This window comes from Emys orbicularis, chromosome 9 (genome assembly GCF_028017835.1).
Source record: "Emys orbicularis isolate rEmyOrb1 chromosome 9, rEmyOrb1.hap1, whole genome shotgun sequence".
NCBI lineage: Eukaryota > Metazoa > Chordata > Testudines > Emydidae > Emys > Emys orbicularis.
The window spans coordinates 43,388,742-43,402,121 of record NC_088691.1 but is presented as its reverse complement, the minus strand read 5'-3'; positions in this window follow the sequence as shown (position 1 = coordinate 43,402,121).

Genomic DNA, 13,380 nt, shown 5'->3' with positions numbered 1-13,380 from the left:
ACCAACCATGCTGGCTCCATGCGCCAGAGCCACTCCTGACTGGAGTACACGGGAGGCATTGCAACTCCTGCACCTATGGGGAGAAGAGGCTGTGCAAGCACAGCTATGGACCAGACACAGAACTGTGGATACCTGCAAAGAGAGGCACAGGGGTTTGCAGGCAAAGGGGTATGGCAGGAGCTGGCAGCAGTGCTGTGTGAAAGCAAAGGAACTTTGCCAGGTGCACCACAAGGCCAGGGAGGCCAACAATTGATCTGCTGCTGAGCCACAGACCTGCCGCTTCTGCAATGAGCTGCATGCCATACTTGGCAGAGGCCCCAGTAGTGCGCCACAGACCACAATGGATACCTCAGAGGAGCCCAAGACAGAGCCCCCTGTCATGAACAGCAAGGAGGAAGAGAGGAGTCAGGGGAGATGCAGCTGAGGAGGAGCCTAGCCATGTCATGAGCCAGGACCTGCCTGAGACTCCACCCCAGTCTAGCCAGTCCTGCCAGCCAAACATGGATGAGCCTGCTGAAGGGGAAGGAACCTCAGGTAAGCATGGGGATGTATTTTTCCTTACAATGTTTAAATTTAAAGATGGCGCCCGGCCCATCCCCAAGTCAAGACAAAGGTATCAACTTTTCATTGTTCTACTCAGACAAGAAGAGTTAGTGGCACAACAAACAAACAAACAGGTAGAAGTGGCATCTGCTTTTCATTCCTCTGTTGGGCTGGGGGGGGGGGGGGGTAGGGTGAGCCAGGCAGGGCAGTTTGGTTTTATATACATAGGGATGTCCCTCAATAAAACTTTCACAGAGATGCTCTGCAGTCCTCTGCCGAAGGTTTCTAGGGATGTCTGCCTTATTTCTTCCTCTGTGGTAGGATGCTTTCCCGCACCACTCTGTGATGAGTTCAGCTGGCACCATTGCAGTAAACTGGCTAATAGCATACAGACCCAGGTGGCTTCAGGATGCCAGTAGCAGCCGCTCCCTCTGTTACGCTCTGCAGTGAGATACCAGCTAAAACCTCCACTGCTTGTGGAAAACAGGACCAGTACTCAGTGCCACTGCTCCATGCTCCCACCCTTAGAATAAGGACTGAAATTTTATTGTTTCATGCAACTGAAATTCCTTCCCCCCCGACCTGCCATCTTGCCCCGGATGGGCCATACTCACCATGCCTAGGGCTGGAGAGTGGAGCTGTGCCCAGGCACTCTATAGCTGAAGTGTCAATAAGCATGTCTTATTAAAAGTGTTTATGGGAATAAGGGAAGGGAGTTTTGAATCTCTCTCTTCCCGTAGTGGCTCTAAATCCTATGGCACATCTGACTATTGTTATCAGCAGATTCTGGCATGGAGGCTTTGAGGGCTGCCCCCTCCACTCCCACAGAACGCCTGCCCCTGACAAGGAGGAGAAAGAAGAGGACCAGGAAGGACATGTCCAGCAAGATCCTGCAAGCCAGTGCTGCATCAGATTGTGATAAAAAGGGCCTGGAGGGCCAACGTGGCAGACAGGAAGAGTGGACAGGAGAAAGGCCCGAGAGTCCCAGCAGGAAAAGGAGAGGGAAATGCACGAAGGTGTAACACTGCTCTACAGCCAAAATGCTTCTGAAATAAATGTAGTCAAACTTTACTAATTCTGGGTCACTGAGAATGAAAATGATGCTTAAAATTGTTGATTGGCTCTAGTTTTCAAGATATGCTATTGGGTCAGTATATACGACCCTTGACTTGGCAATGGCGGAGGATAAGTGAGTTATAAAGGGAAGGGATCTCAATTTAAACCAGAAATGACTAAAATACATCTTTGACTGGATCTATGAATAAATCTATGACTGGGTTTGGACAGTACTTGCTTTTTAGGCAAAACAATGAATGATGCAATCTGAAGCTGGTATTGCGTCATACATGATATGAATTGCATCATGTTATTCCTAGAAGTCATGGATGATGCAATCATAACGAAGCTTACATCACTCTGCTGAACAAATTGCCCTATATCAGCTCTAGAAATCATATAGTGTCGTGCTCTCTTATTTGTCAGTGTTTGATTTTGCAAAGGGACACATTTCTGTTTAGCCAAAGTGAGCAGAGATGCCTCGTACTTGTGTGAACAGTGCAGATAACTTCTGCTATGTTTGTGGTGAAGTGACTTTTGCATCACAAAAGCGCAGTATAACCACTATGGTTAAGAAAGCCTATCACCTTTATTTTGGCTGCAAAATTGGAGATCAGGACAAGAGGTGGGCCCCACACATATGCTGCAACACTTGTGCAACAAATCTTCGCCAGTGGTTGAACACGAAAAGGAAATTTATGCCTTTTGCAGTCCCAATGATTTGGAGAGAGCCAACAGATCATACCAGCAATTGTTACTTCTGCATGGCGCCTCCAGTTGGGAAAGGTGTGTCAAAGAAGAAAAAGTGGACTGTGCATTATCCAACCATTCCATCAGCTATACGCCCAGTACCCCACGGAGAAGGACTGCCGGTTCCTGATGCACCAGAATCATTCTCACTTGAGTCAGACGAGGAAGAGGAAGAGGATGAAACTTCTGGTCCTGAACCATCAATGTCACAGGACCCACATTTTCTCCCATCCTCCTCCTCTGAACCACACCTCATAACACAAGGTGAACTGAATGACCTTGTCAGGGATTTGGAACTACCCAAGAGTAAGGCAGAGCTGTTGGGCTCCAGACTACAGCAGTGGAATCTCCTGGCAGGTGATGTTAGGGTTTCCATGTTCCGTGACCGTCAAAAGGATCTTGTCCCATTCTTCTTCATGGAAGGTGATCTTGTAGCCTGCAACAACATCGATGGTGTGATGGCAGCCCTCAACATCGTTCACGATCCAGATGAGTGGAGACTGTTCATTGATTCATCGAAGACGAGTCTTAAAGCTGTTTTACTGCATAATGGCAATGTTTTGCCATCAATTCCAGTTGGTCATGCAGTCCATATGAAGGAAACCTATGACAACATGAAACAACTTTTGAGGTGCATAAACTATGACCAACATCAGTGGCAGCTTTGTGGTGATTTGAAGGTTGTTGCTCTCTTGCTTGGTCTGCAGACTGGATACACAAAGTACTGCTGTTTTCTCTGCGAATGGGATAGTCGTGCAAGAGATTCCCACTACATCAAGAAAGATTGGCCACTCCGACAGTCATTGGAGCCTGGGAGGAAAAGTGTTCAGCATCCACCACTTGTTGAGTCAAGGAAGATTTTGTTACCACCCTTACACATCAAGCTGGGTCTGATGAAGAACTTTGTCAAGGCCATTGACAAAACACAAGCAGCTTTCAAGTACCTCTGTGGAAAATTTCCAAGGTTAAGTGAAGCTAAGATAAAGGAAGGTGTCTTTGTTGGTCCTTAGATTCATGAACTTCTTCGAGCTGATGCATTTGACCATGCACTGCGTGGCAAGGAAAAGACGGCATGGAAAGCCTTCCAGTTAGTGGCAATAAATTTTCTCGGAAACAACAAGGTAGACAACTACAGGTTGTTGGTGGAAAACCTCCTCAAGGCATACAAAAGCCTTGGTTGCAACATGTCACTAAAGATACATTTTTTTGCACTCTCATCTAGATTTTTTTCCACCGAACTGCGGAGCAGTGAGCGACGAGCACGGCGAGCGATTTCACCAGGACATTGCAACAATGGAGAAATGCTATCAGGGCAAATGGAGCCCATCAATGCTTGCAGACTATTGCTGGACAGTGACAAGAGATGCTCCATTTAATGAATACAAGAGACAAGCCAAGAAGCGCCGAGTAGACACTGAATAGGACTAAACTATGTACAGAATAGTTTTTTGCCTTTTGTTTCATAATAAATTTTATTTATATAACCCTTTTGCTGATTTTTAAAGTGTTACATAAACAGGACAGGTGAAATATTATCATGTAAAGCAACCATAAACACACGAAAAGACCTAGGTTTACAATTTATGATTAAAACTATCTACACAATATACATAGACATAAAATGTAAAAACTTAAATATCTTAGAAACAGTAGCCAATCAGTTGTTTTAATTGTCGTATTTGAATTCAGCAAATCAAAATACATAATAAATAGCACATTTTATCTCTGAAGCAGACGACTTCTCAAAAATTGTAGACCAGTGTAATCCGTCTTCTCAGGCAGCAAACCCAAATGCTGCAGATCCTGGTGAGCTACCAGTCCAAAAATCCCACAACTCCAGCTCCAGCTCCCTACATACTATATGGAATCCTGGGCCACATCCTTATCCCTGCTACTCCATGCCAGGGGACAGCAAGGGAAACCACAACTTCAGATACTCTAACCGGAGAGACCCACGCCTGGTGTATATGTAGTCACAATCGACTACATTTGTGCATTCAAATGCGCAGAAATGTTTGCTGCCTTTCCAATCTTCAAGTTCCATTCCATTAATTTACAATTAACGTTTGTATTGCCGCACATGCTTTTTGCACATTGATTTTTCCTGTGCTGTTGGTGCAATTCAATAAATTTCTGTTTTTTGAGAATGAGATTATCTTTATTACTTCACACCACACACGCAAAGCACACAGTACTTGTAAATGTACAGGATCACAGTGCACGCACATCCTGGCAAACAGCCAGTCCTATTTATAAATAGACAGCAGGCACCATCCAATTCCTAGCAGCACCCACAGCTCGAGGCTAGAGAACACTCCAGAATAGCACCCTACTGCAGCACTTTCAAAGCAACCCTCACTAGCTCCATGCCCAGCTCTTGTGATGGCCCCTATGTCTGGCTGTTCAAAGTCAGCAGACAGCCACTCATGACAGCTTCCCCTCCCCTTTGCCTCACAGATCTTATGCAAGACACAACAGCCAACTATAACCATTGAGATATTTTTCTCAGTGAGATCTAATCTAGTGAGTAAACACCACCAGCGTCCCTTCAATCCACCACAAGCATATTCAACAGTCATTCTGCACCTGCTGAGTCTTTCCTTAGTGGTCTTGAGGTGGTCAGCGTAAGCTTCATGAGCCAGGGGAGCAAAGAGCAGGCTGGGTCCCGCAGAATCACTACTGGCATTTCAAAATTGCCAATGGTAAGCTGCCAGTCGGGAAAGAAAGGCCCTGCTGGCAGCTTTCTGAGCAGTCCTGTGTTCTTAAAGTTGCAAGCATCATGCACCTTCACAGACCAGCCTACACTGGCATTGGTGAGGCGTTCCCGGTGACTGACCAATGCTTGCTTAACCACAGAAAAGGAACCGTTTCTGTTGACGTCTCTGTTGCAAGGTGGACTTGTGCTAAAATAGGGACACGTGTGGTCTTTTGCCCCACCACAGTTTGGGAACCCCTCACTGCCTAGCCATCCACCATGTCCCACACATTGCGAAAAGTCACAGTCCTGAGTAGCAGGAGACGATTAATGGCCCTACACTCTTAACTGACAATGGTCCCCACTGTGGATTTTCCAACTTCAAAATGATTTCCCACTCACTGGTAGCAGTTCAGCATTGCAAGTTTCCAGAGTGAAATCACCACTCTTCTCCACTGTCAATGCAGCTCTCATTTTGGTGTCTCTGTGCTGGGGGTCTGGGGACAGCTCAGCACACAGATCCAGCACTGTGGCCTTTTGCATCCAAAAATTCTGCAGCCGCTGCTCGTCTTCCCAAACCCGTATTATGATGCGATCCCACCCATCAGTGCTCATTTCTTGGGCCCAGAAGTGGTGCTCAGCTGTCTGCAGCTGCTCTTTGAACCCCACCAACAATCCTGAACTGTTATTCGCTACATCCCTTAGCAAACGGTCCTTGAAGAAATCCTCATGTCCCCCGTTGCTGCAGTACTTCCTGTGGGTCTGTAACTACAGGAGAATTGTGCCTCCTGTATTTGCAACATTCATGAGAATAGCACAGAGCTCTGTGGGCTCCATGCTTCTGTCAGAGAGGGCAGACACCGAAAGTGCCATGCGGGTTGGTAGGATTTTTTTTAAAAAGGCACAACTATAGGCTATGAATGGCATTATGCGATGGAGAAAGTTGCATGCTGGTAACTTGACTCCTAGCTCCCAAAGGTCTTACGCGACTCATTGCTACCCCATACACATTGCAAAAAGTTCCCAAAAGGCATTACACCCCAGACGGCGACATGCAACATAAGACTCCTGGTGAGTATATACAGTGCAGATGCAAGCAGCCAAGCATGCATTCGCACGAGCAATACACAAACTGTGGTCATTGTACAAGAATGTACACCTCTACCCCGATATAACGCTGTCCTCTGGAGCCAAAAAATCTTACCGCGTTATAGGTGAAACCGTGTTATATCGAACTTGCTTTGATCCGCCGGAGTGCGCAGCGCAGCCCCGCCCCCCCGGAGCACTGCTTTACCACGTTATATCCAAATTTGTGTTATATCAGGTCGTGTTATATCGGGGTAGAGGTGTACTTTGGGTCAACGACAGTTTGTAGTGTAGACATGTTCTGAGACAGGGATTGGTGTCTGAGACCCAAGTCAAGGAGAAGTTACTAGAACCCAACCAGCAAAAAGGGCCTTGTCTACACCAGAACACTTTCCTATAGGGTCCTACCACTGATACCCCGAGTGGAGTCAGATCAGTGATATCAATAAGCATGCTCATGCAAACCGTGCACCAACAGTCACTGGCATTTTAAGTATTGTCATGCTAATCTGCTCTGAATGCTGCACTTAATGCAATGGGCCTCGGAGCCCTGCTTACCCTAGCTCCCAATGTTGCTACCATTGGTGGTAGCAATGGTGAGAAATTTTCACAAACTTCCCCCCAGTGTAGAAACAAATGATGGTGATTAAACAGTTACAGCTTGCTACAGCAGGCTGGACAGAGTCTCATGCCTTCCCTACAGTAGACTTGCATACTGCAAGTGAAAATCATTACAAATGAGAACTCTGACATGCTTCCTACAAACATTAATGCCAGATGCTGTATATTACCCCAGATTATCTCCACATGAAAACCAATTCCAAACAGAAGACAAAGAAGATATTGTCTAGAGTGAAGGGGGATTGTTACTCGGACTAAATGGCAATGGCCCTCATTCTGGTGATCCAAACAGCTACAGTCCCATGTAAGGTGTCAGCAGGAACTGTCTTAATCTCAGAGGAGCAGTGTACAGCAGAGGGAACAAGGCATTTGTCTCCCTGACAGAGCAGTTCCTGCTAACTCAGGAAGTTTGCTGTTGGTGCATGGGGGTGAGGGGAGAGACCAACTTGATTAACTCAATCAACTCTCTCAACTTCAAAGAGAGGCCATCGGAATGCAATTATTCAGCATGGTGGACAAAGCCTGTATGGTGATCCCCTTCACCTGTCTGGTTTTCGGTTTATGTGTCCCATAATATGCTGTTCTAGCACAATATTTCAATTGAAATCAATGGGAGCTACAGGTGCTAAGCACCCCTGAAAATCTGGCCTCAGGTACCTGACACTGGACTTGCAACAACTGAGACCCCTAAAATCAGTGGCCACTTTTGGAAAATTTGGCTGCATCTGGAAAGGCCTAAATGCAACAGAGGTGAATGGAGACAAGAGAGAAAAGGACACAGAAGAGGGTGCTTGGGAGGGTCAACCAACAGTTCTGTGAATCAAGCACATATCTATTATGTTTTATATTGAATTTGAAATTACAAAAAATGGTATTCACACTATACCACAGTTAAGATAATAAAACATCAGGAAATTCAAAAGTTAACTTGGCCACATTACACATACAGTATGTTTTCATCGTCTGTACTTCTAGGAACCTAGATATTTCACAAGAGAGAAAGAGAAAATAGTACTTAAATGCAACACAGCCGAGTAATGTTGGAATATTCGGATCACATCAGTGAATGCAGCAGTCAATTATGTATTGTTAATGTTGCATTAACACACTTCTTTCCCTTTAATTTTAAACTTACAGAGCTTGTAAATTCTTTTAATAAGAGCTACTAGACTAGCAAAATTTCCAATCTGTGCAGACTTCACAAGCCGCACCATAAGCGTCTTGAACCAATCTGTGCATGTACCTAACTAGCTGTGAACTTGCGAACAATCCATGTCTCCTGAGTGTGCATATGGAAATTTAATTTTCTCTTGTGAAGGCTTAGCAGGCAATTTTCAAACTATCTATTTTATTCAATCAAAACCAAGGTATTTTATGTGTAGTACAGGCACTACTTCTTAAGGAGGACTGTCCCTATGCCAAGTTTAAATCTTCAGCCATTTTTCATATAGCTCTCTTTTAAAAAGTGGCTAGATTTTCTTAATACAGGAAAAAGGAATTTTTCAAGCTCAACTGAAATAATTTTGCTCCAATTTATGAAAAGGCCACTTTTAGGTAGAGATCAACATGCAAAATTTAGGAACACAATAAGAATTTTCCTAAATTTGTAAGCATGAAAAATAGGGGAGTAGAAGGGAAACTTTTGCGTAACAGTGACCAGTATAAAACATTAGCAACTTTCAAGGACGTGTGCTGCTAGATTCTCCAATGGCCTTCCAAGGTCATTGCTACACTCCTGCTGAAAGCAAGGCACTGATCCTTTGGAATTCCTTTTACTTGGCCACCTATAGAACCCTGTCTACATGACACACAGTGATTGTCTGAATAGGGCTTTGAAGAATTAAATTAGCTGACAGGATAGTCCAGGAAAAATGTGTCAGCTAACTCAATTCTTCACCACCACATTCAAACACAGCAACAATCTGTAATGTGTACAAGACCTAGAAGACCTCAGCATGTCTGATGTGCCTCAAGACTTGCTATGAGCACACTAATTCAGATTTCCCAAAAAGCTGCCATGCCAAGAACATCCACAAGTGAGACTCTGCCTCTGCCAGAAGAGGAAAAACTAGGGTTAGAACAGTCAAAATTCATCACTACAGATATCAGAGGGACCCCCACCACTACCCACACTAGGTGTCTAATACCAGAGCACATGGCTCTTCCTTGTAGCTCCTGCCCTCCAACTAATGAAGAAATCCATTTCAGAGCTCCCTGCTCCACTGTTTCCATTACATTCACAGGGAGACCAAGCTTCCTAACCAAGAAGCTCTCAACACTAGAGCAAGGGAACATTCAAACAAATTGAAAGGTGCCAAACTCAAAATGGACAACAGAAACTATCTTTTCACACATCTACTGTGGAACCCACTGTCCCAGGATACTGTTGAAGACAAAAGCTTATCAAGACTCAAAAAAGGACTGGACATTTATAAAGATATCATCTGAGAACAACAGTAAAAAAGAAAAAGTGTGGGAATTGATATCAAACCTCCTGCTTTGGGATTTAAACCAGTTTCTAATTATTAGGGTTTAGGATGGACATTCAAGGGGAACATATTATCCCACACCTACCTACTGCATGGTTTCTTGCACCTTCCTTTGAAGTACATGGTGCTGGTGACTGTTCGAGACATGATACTAGACTAGATGGACCATGGATCTGACGCAGTCTAGCAAGTCCTATGTAGGCGCTTCCCTCCACAGTCTGCATTTATCCATGATGCAAGAAATTTGGAAAGCATCCTAAGGTGACCGGTTCCTACCTGGCCAGCCAATTCAAAGTCACACACAAGCTGTGTCTATACTAGAGAAATTTTCCAAAATGTCTTGCTGTAGCTACCATCAGTTCATCTCCACAACAGTTTACACTGGGGCTCCCAACTTTGTTAACAGATCACCAGAGTTTGTAAACCATCACCTGATCTTGTTCACAGCAGGTCTAACAACACTGTGCTGAAAACACTGGCAGCAGTCCATTTACACAAGAGCTCTCAGGACTGCAGAGGGGAGGACCTGAACCAGTGCTGGCAATCATGGAAAGCATTTGCAAAATTTAGGCAGGGCTTGAGACCAAAAGTTACCTCGTAATATTTACTCCCAAATAAGGTTTGGGGGGATTTTTTCCAACAAAGGAGTTAAAGTTGAAAATGTGCTTTAGAGTCCAGCTACTACCCAAAAATTACACCCTCTTTATAAAAACCCTACACCTTTGAACAGTCTGGGAAGTTAACATTTAAGGGATCCACTGTCATATCTTCTCCATCGTTCTGTCATCACTTACTATCTTACCTGATTTACACCAATAAATGTAAGTTGTTTTCTTCGGCTGCTAGGTTTATGTTGTTTATTCAATGGATAGTAAATATTTCAAAGTGTAGAGTCTCAGGTACATTGTTACATCCAAGTTCCGTACATTTTCTCAGTGTGATGTATTGGTGGAACAGAGTGGAAACACGACTGATCTGTGGCGTCATAAGATAGGCTGACTCTATGGTGTTGAAGGGTTATATAATTGTGGGTATAGCTTGCAAGTTTGTATTTTTAACTCCATTAACAATAATGTGTAGCAACTAACAAATGCAAGTTTTGTAGCGAGTAGTGTTGCACTGTGTCTCTGCTATACTACCATAGAAATGGAGTCTGAATAAGAAACAGGATTTTATGAACTCCTAGTCATTTGTCATTTTGACCTTTGCACAAACTTCACTAGTTTTAGAGGGACAGTTAAAGATGGTTGGGTGGTGTAAAACGGGCAGTGTGAGAGTGAGGCGTGAATCAGTTAAGTTCCAGAATTTTTAATTTTCTGGTTTTTCTAACTGTCAAATTTTGGTCAAGATTTATTTTGGGAGGAGTCCACTGGAACACACTTTCAACATTAACTTATTAAAACAAGCTTTGTTTGGGAATTTCCCTGATTTTAAATGAGTGCCAAGTTTAAGTTGGGTTGGCATATAAAGCCCAGAGGAAGGACCCCACGCCCCCTCCTCTCATAGATCATAGCAACTCAAAACAGGGTTTCCTCTCCTGCATGAGGGATACATAGGATAGCGAACAATGGAGGAGGAACAAGCTTTTGTGCACACGGGAAACACTAATTTTTATGTCCAGAAAATTCAGTGTGGATAAAAGAACACTTGGCCTCTCTCTGTCCTTTCCAAGCACCAGTCTGCTTTCTCCTACAGAGCCACCTCCCAGCCCCTCATTCCAAGAAGCTAGGCACAGTGCTTTTCCTCTGATTTGCCCCACACCTCCTAACCATGACTACCTTGGTTCCCTGTCAGCTCCTCCTGAACACTGCCCCTCTGCATTTGCCATTAGTGCCATACCCATTCGCCCCACTCCATACCCCTCACCTCTGGCTCAAGCCAGCAGCTGCAATAGCACAGCCTGGAATCAGCTGCAAGCCAGTTTACAGTTCTATATGAATATGGCCCAGGTTGTGACTGTGGGTCACAGGAAAAAAAGAGGAAAAACAAAGAAGAATCCCCCAACTCCTGCATCCTGCAGTCAGTACACAGGGATTTCCCAGCCTGGCCCATTGCGTGGGATTCAGCATCATCAGACTTAAAGCAAAACAGCAAACCAGGATCATTTGCTTCAGTCAGGGGAAACACACACAAGTCTCCTACAAGAAACTGCAGAAGCAAGAGTCAGTTTCCCAGTTCATCCTTGGTTCCAAGTCTGACTATGGGCCCAAGACCTTCCTGAGGCTGTTTCATTGTTGAGCTGAGAAATAAGAAGAGAACATCATTCTTCTTCTCCTCAGAGACTCTCCCCCAGCTTTCCACGACATATTCTTTCATTTGTCAAAGTAAATTCTGCTGATTTTCATCCTCACTGCCCTTGAACTCACTCAATTGAAACTAAAGCCCTGCTCTCCCTCCCTGGCAGTATTTCACACACTCAGGAATACTAAAGATTTTTATCTAGTCTGAAGCATCCACAAAGAGCACTAACAGTCTTGTTAGGCAAGATCACTTACGCTAAATGACGGAATCTGCATCTTGCAGTTTCAAAGTTTAAATAAAAACTGTAGCTCCTTTCTATGGAACAACGACACAACATACATATAAAAGATATTTTAAATAGGAAAACTCGAGTTTACCAGGCTACTGGCAGCAGCAGAATATCAGAAGTGGATTGGCTGCAGCGCATGGAAAGCAGGACTATGGCCAGCTGACTATATTTGTGTCCATTTCCCTTCATTATCATCAAAGCAAACTTCACATCCTTTGCACTGTAAGGCTAGTCTTGAAACCTCTGCTGCACCTTTTCCACTTAGAGTTCTCCAGTTTACATGCTTGCAGTAAGAGTCAAACTTCAAGACGGGGAAAGTGAGAAGGCAACATTGCATAGTTCTTATCTCATGTCATGCACCTCAGGAAGGAAGGGGGGGGGGAATAAAGAAAGCTGAAAGTTCAAATCTGTCACCCTTTAGAGGAGGAATGGGAAAAAAAGGCAACAAGATTCTAAAAGAATTATAGATTTATTATTTCAGTAGCTGTTAGAAAACATGTCCACTCTTCAATGAAAAGATAATTAACAAGATTCGGGCTATTAATTTGGCAATGCTCAGGAACTACTACAATAGGCCACTCATCTTAATCGGTGACCTGAGAGGCGCAGGGCAAATCTCTTCTACTAAAAGTTATGCTGGAAGAGAAAGAATATGCCACTTCCTTAAAGGTTAACATCTGTTGTTAAAAGTAAATGGAGAACACAAGGACAGATAGTGTAGAATAACCTGCTTCCATGCAAGGATCTGCCATAAAAATTTTTGCTGGCATTTTCATTTCACTGCTCATGCAGACCTCTCTGAATACTTTAAAAGTCCCCAAAAACAAAACCAAGAGAAGATGAATTCAAGCCAAGAGATCTCTAAGCACCAAGGTCCAAAGGCCTGGGCATCGCTTAAAGGTGAACTATGAAGCCTAAAGTCTCCTTTATTATGTTCAAAGACAGATGCAAGCCCTCTCCCCCCACCCTAGAACAGTTTCCATATTTGAAACATCAGATTCTCCCTTCTTTCTTAAAGGGCTCTGGAAAGATCATTGGAGGACCAGATTATTGACATAGAGCAGGGGTGGGAAGACAAGAGAGAATGCTGATTCTTAGACCACAAACAGTAGTCTTAGGCTGTCAGTTTCCAGTCTGAGAATCAGCATTCCTTCCCCACCTCATTTTGGAGCATGGGGAGCTGAAGCTGAAGTTATAGCCTTGTGTGACATCAGTAACATCCTCCTCCAAGGAGCTTGCCAGAAACTGCTAACAAAGAAGGAAATAAGGAGCAGATATTGATATTCCCAATATGAAGGACAGACAAGCAGAACAAAGTCTGAGATCCTCTTCAAGTCCTTCTATCAAAGGAGGAGTAGAAAGCAAATGCACACTGTGTGTGTTGCTTCATAGTTCATTCGTAAGGAAATAGCAATCTCACCTCTCAATCCTGGAGATTAAGATGGCCTTCCTACAACACAGAATTAGATTAATGGAATGGGAAGTTGCACAAGGGACTTCATTCACTGATCTCATGCTCTGAAAGCTCAAAATTACATCCTTAAACAGCCCTCACACCGAGATGTCACAACCTCAAGGACAATAAACAGTGATAAACACAGTAGTGCTAA